The following is a 5,917-nucleotide window of genomic DNA, read 5'->3' as shown; positions in this document are numbered from 1 at the left end:
CTGGGGTCCTGTGCCCCGCAGCCTGGCGAGGGTGCGGTAAGATGACATGCGGTTTCCAGCTTGGGCTCCCTCCCGGCTCCACCAACCAGGAACTCCCCAGAGCTCCGTTTTCCTCATCTGCAGAGGGGGACAGGTACCCACGCTCTCCCATGTTTGTGGTGCTCTCCCATGAGTCTGGAGCCAGATGCAGATCTGGAGGGGTCTTTCTGGAGTGTCAGGGCACAGGGAGGCCTGAAGCCAGCCCCGTGATAAAAGCCAGGCTTCTTCAGAACCCTGATCCTGCTTCTCTCAGGAGAGATTAAGGGGAGGGCTCTGGAGCCAGGCTGAGTGACCTTGGGCAAGTCACTTCACCTCATCAGATCTGCTGTGAGGATTAAACGAATGACCTTGGCAAAGGACCTGGGACATGGCAGGCAACTCATAAATGTCAGACGAAGCAAAACGACCCAGTCCTTGACTTAGAGGTGGATCGAGCGTTCCTTGTCCCCCCACTATCCTGCAGCCACCCTATAACTTCACAGTTACCAGGTAGCGCCTCCCCCTGCAGGTGTGCTCGCGTTTAAACCTGGTAAGTGAACTCAGAGGAGTTAACTCACTACCCACAGTTGCTCTGTTGAAAGGCAGAGTGGCTGGAATCTGAAGAGCCACAGAGCCCGTGCTCTGGACCCCTCTAGAGAGCAGGAGCCGCCTCTCAGCCTAGCCAGGCGGGGGAGGCCCGTTGGCAAGTCCACCCACGCCGCGGTGGAGCCTCTCAGGGTACCGCTCATCCTACAGGCGGCCCGGGGCCCCACCTCACTGCAGTCAGTCCCCCCAAAGTAAATGACTCCCTCCAGATTAGCCAAGCCAGCCGCTCCCGCCACAGGCACACCCAGCCAACCAGCCCTGGGTGGCAGGGCGCATGCCAGGTACAGGCCCACCCTTCGGCCTTTGTGGGTGCTTCCCAGGGTGCACAGCCCTTTCCCACAGGGGACCCCATTCACTGTGGATTCAGGACACCAAGGATCAGAAAAGCCTGCCAAGCTACAGGGACTCTTGCTCGGGACCCAAGGCCCCCTTTTACCGTGAGGTTTCCGGTTTAGCGTTAGGTTGATAAAAAGCAACTGTGCAAGTCTTGTGTGTTTGTAACTTATCTACCCACTCCCAACTTTCCGGTTTAATTTACTTTTTTCTCTTGAAGCTTTTACTATTATTTCTTTTAATTTACCTGCTACTTTTTCACTATATGTGGTTCCTATAAGACACATCCAACTGTTTATTTTGAATATAAATAATTACCAGCCTAAGTGAAAAATTGAAAGGTTCCCATGTAGCTCAGGCTCCTCACTCTCCAGACAGAGGAAAACGAGGCCCAGACGGGCCAGAACTTTCTGAGCCGGGGCTGCTGCTCTTGGTCCAGGCCCGGGCAGCTCCAGGTGCGGCCGGACCTGGTTCCCGTCACCAGCTTCTGTCAGATGGGGCCCGGGGAGGAGGGTGGCTCCAGCGGCCAGCAGGCGGTGAAAGCGGCCCGCGGTCACGCCGTCTGGAACCTGGAAATGATCGATGCCTCCTGGCAGATTTATCTCCACGAGGGAGCTCGTGTGGATTTTGCCGGCTTCTGCGAGGGCTCTGCATCTTCAAGAGTGTGAGAGAGAGGACATCTGCCTGGCTCCCCCGGGGACACTTGGCTAACAGAGTGTCTCCCTGTGGGTCCAGCGGGGCGTGCCCTAAGGACGGAGAAGGGACCGGGCAGGCATGGGGGCTCCAGGCGTGTGTCGGCCCCCCAGCTGACCCCACAGGGATGGAGCGTGGTGGGAAGAGCTGAGGGGCCTCTGAAGCCCGCCTCACGCCAGCTGGGGGACTGGGGCAGGCCTGTCCCCTCCCTCACAGCAGGGGCAGCGGGACTGTTTTTGAGGCCTTCTGACCCCACAGTCCTGTGTTAGGCGTGCGCCTCAGGTGGCGTCAGGAATGACTTGTGCCCCACTCTCGCTCTACAGATGGTACCAGGGCAGAGTTTCCTTGAGCTTCAATCTCCTCATTCTAAAATAGGAATAGCAACAGAGACGCTAGCACTGGTTGAGTACCTACTGTGTGGCAGGTGCTATTTAAAGTGTTTTACATATCTGAAGTTTTACGTATTCTGAAGTAGGTGCTGTCCTTACCCATTTTAGAGATGAGGACATTGACGCACAGAGAAGTTCAGTAACTTGTCCAAGGTCACCCAGCCAGGTGTCGGACCCAGGCTGTTTGTAGAGCATGCACTCTTTTTTTTTTTTTAAAGATTTATTATTTATTTATTTCCCCTTCCCCCTGCCCCGCCACAATTGTCTGCTCTCTTTGTCCATTCGCTGTGTTCTTCTGTGTCTGCTTGTGTTAGCAGCACCCGGAATCTGTGTCTCATTTCGTTGCATCATCTTGCTGTGTGAGCTCGCTGTGTGTGTGGTGCTACTCCTGGGTGAGCTGTGCTTTTTTCATGCTGGGCGGTTCTCCTTACAGGGCGCAGTCCTTGCACGTGGGGCTCCCCTACGCGGGAGACACCCCTGTGTGGCACAGCACTCTTTGTGCACATCAGCACTGCACATGGGCCAGCTCCACGTGGGTCAGGAGGCCCTGGATTTGAACCTTGGACCCCCCATGTGGCCCTATCCGTTGGGCCAAATCTGCTTCCCGAGCATGCACTCTTAACCGCACCTCACCTTCTCTGTGGGGTGACAGTGATGCTGTCCCTTCTCCATCCCTCTGCAAGGCTGGAAGCGGTGGTCCCGGGACTTGGGACACAGAAGGTGTTTGGCTGCTGTCAGACATGTCCCCGGGGCCCAGGCATGGCTGGCATTCCCTCCTTCAGACTCCACCTCAGACTCGGGATGCCTGAGGCCACCTCTGGCCAGGTGGGAAATCTCCTGGGCTACCGCAGAGGCTGGAGGTGGCACTGGACATCCTTCTGTCAGCACCTGACCTCATGGGGACCAGCAAGATGACCCCCTACCTCCTGCAGCCCCGGGCCGGAGCGCTCTGCGCTGGGCCCTCCTCCCTCTCCTTTGAGCTCTTGGCGTCATGGAGCCTGCCACAGAAGGGCTCTTCTCCCTGGAGCCTGCTCCGGGGGCCGAGGCCCAGCCTAGGTGGGGGGCCCTTTAACCAGCAGCTCCTGGGGCCTCAGTGGCGGCAGGTCCAGCCCTTTCTTGTCAGCCAGTGACAATCATGGGCAACCCCAGCACCTACCCGGTGCCCTCTGCCACAGATCACCCAGCCAAGAAGTACCTCACGCTTCCAGGTGCTGAGTTACTAGAAGGGACACCAGGAGCAAAGCCTCAGAGGGGGCCAGGTCCTGAGACCCCCCCCCGTCGCTTCTCCAGCCTGGGCAGGGGCTGGGGGTGGGCACCATTGCCCAGGTGAAGACACTGAAGTCACTTCCCAGGTGAAGTGAAGACACTTCCCAGGTGAAGACACTGAAGTCGCAGGGGCTTTGCTGGGCAGAGGAGGAGGACTGCGGGCAGGCAGGGCGAGGCGTTCCCCCGAGGGGAGGGGCCAGGCGCTGCTGTCTCCAGCCTCCCCGTGGGGCAGGGCAGGGAGGAAGGTGCTGGGCCACTGGTGCCTCCGCCGCATGGGTGGCGTGGCGGGCTGAGGCTGCTCTGGAGGAGCGGGGCTGGGCCTGAGCTGGGATGTGCTCCGCCTCCAGGGGCTGGTGTCCGCACCATGTGGGCCCCACGCGGGCTGGTGAAGACTCGTAGTTGAGCAGAGGCCGCGGCCTGGGATTGTTGGGTTTAGCATCAGACTATGGCTGGGCTCGCACTGCGAGTCTGGGCCCAGGGATCCCAGAAGGGGGCAGCCTGCTCCCCACGAGGAGGGGGCTGTGGATAAGGGCTATCAAGGAGGGCTGCAAGGAGGAGGTGACCTTCTGGGTGGCCTGGAGAGAGGAGGATATTGCCTGGTGGAGAATGGACCCTTCCAAACAGGTGTTTTCAGGGAGCAGCAAGTCGAGTGGGGAAGTGGGAGGGCTAGGGGTGGAAGCGGGGGAAAGGCAGGTGGGGCAGTGTGATGCGGAGCAGGTGGGCCCAGAGCAGGCCCTGTGCTGGAGGCTGCTTACACCGTGGTCCTGCCTGCTGGGAGCATCTTCCTGCTCCAGGAGTAAGGAACGCACAGGCTCAGAGAGGGTGAGGCATGAGCCCAAGGTCACACAGCCAGCTGCCAACTGAGGCCCTCAGCCATCCACCTAAGGAGCTTGGACTGAATCCCGCAGGCCACCGAGGGCCTTGGAAGGTTTTCAAAGTAGGGGACTGCGTGTGCATTTTAAAAAAGGGTTCTGCATTTTTATAAAGGGAACTCCAGGAAGAGTATTTAACCCAGGGGACTCATCCACCAGCAGGGAAATAAGGACCTGGTGGGTGGGTGAGGGAAAAAAAGAGCCCCCTCCCCAGAGTCTCTAGTCATTCTGTTCACATGGGGGAGCCTGGTCCCCATTCACGTCTGTCTGGGCTCATGGGAGCCCCCAGCAGTGCCTCTGCACCTCCCTGCTGGGGGGGGGCATCTGCCTGCCCCGTGTGCCCACCGCTATATGGGGGGCACCGATCCGGGGTCTGAGGGGAAAAAAAGCGGGTGGAGGTGCTTTGTGGCAGCCCCAGGCCAGGAAGTAACCTATGCCCCCCTCCCTCCAGAGACATTTCCTCCAGATGAAATCAGCCCCAGGGGAACAGGCCCCATTGTGGCAGGCTGGGGTCTCAAAAGAAAGGGTGCCTTTCAAGCCCTTAAAAACAGCAGCCCGGAGATTTATGAATCTGACAAGAGAGCAGGGCAGCGTGTTCTCCCCCAGCGACACAGCCCTGCCCCCCACACCCCGGGCTGTGACCTGCTGGAGACCAGCTGGAGGGGCGGCCAGCCGGGGGGGAGGGGCAGCACCTCCTTGGGGGGTCCCCACGCCCACCTCTTCCTCACCCCCAGCTACAGTAGTTGCTGCCGTGTGTCCTGCGTGGCCAGGGCTTCTGCCGAAATGCTCAGGAGGTGGGGATAATCCACGTTTGACAGGTGTGGAAACTGAGGCACAGCTAGTAAGTTCCACGGTCAGTGTCTGGTGGAGCCGGGTTCGAAGCCGGGCAGCCTGGCCCCAGGGCCTGCGCCTCCACACTGCACTGCCGGGGGTTCTTCAGGGGCGGCCTGGCCCTGGGCCACACCGCGGTCCGGGTGGGCATCGGCGCTGACTGTGGCCGTTGGTCTCGGGCCGGGGCCCCTGCCCGCAGCCCTGCAGCTGGAGGAGGCCCCCCCTCCCCCGGCGCAGGGGAGACGAGGGCTGGGGGCCGGGGGTCAAGGGCTCCCACGCAGGGCTCAGCGCGTGCGTTGGGGTGTGCCCGGATGGGTCCTTGCATTGAGGGCATGCTGGCCACTCTGGTCTCCAAGAGGTGAGCAGTGGGGGTGAGGGGAGGCCCCTCAAGGGACTGGGATGTGGCCCACCTGAGCATGACCTGCTCGGGCTGCCCCCCACCCCCACCGCCCCCCGGCCTGAGTGCAGTGTGCGGCGCTCCAGCGCCCGCTGCGACCGTGCCGGCTCCGACCGCACCCGCCATGCCCTGGTGTCCCCGCCTGGCCCTCTGAGCCGACCCCAGATGGGGAGGGGGCTGTGGGGGGCCAGCAGCCAACCGGCTGTCGGCAGCCCATCCCGCCCCAGCCGGCTGCTGCCCCGGGGCCTGGCCCCTCCCGTGCCGTCAGGTGGAAGCTGGAGCTGCCCACCACCTGTCCCAGGCGGTCCCCGAGCCCAGGCTCCTTGCCCAGCAGAGCCTCCTGCCCCCGACCACCCCACCACCGCTGCCCCTTGCTCGCCATCCTTCTCCCGGATTCCCAGAATCCACGTTCCGACTCCTCCTTGGAGAGGGAGTGGGATGATGTCACTTCCTGAGGGTGGGGGGAGGAGTAGGCACGACCCCAGCAGGCCGGCCCGCCCCGAGCTGCCTGG

This window comes from Dasypus novemcinctus, chromosome 10, assembly GCF_030445035.2.
Source record: "Dasypus novemcinctus isolate mDasNov1 chromosome 10, mDasNov1.1.hap2, whole genome shotgun sequence".
NCBI lineage: Eukaryota > Metazoa > Chordata > Mammalia > Cingulata > Dasypodidae > Dasypus > Dasypus novemcinctus.
Note: the sequence above shows the minus strand (reverse complement) of the source record.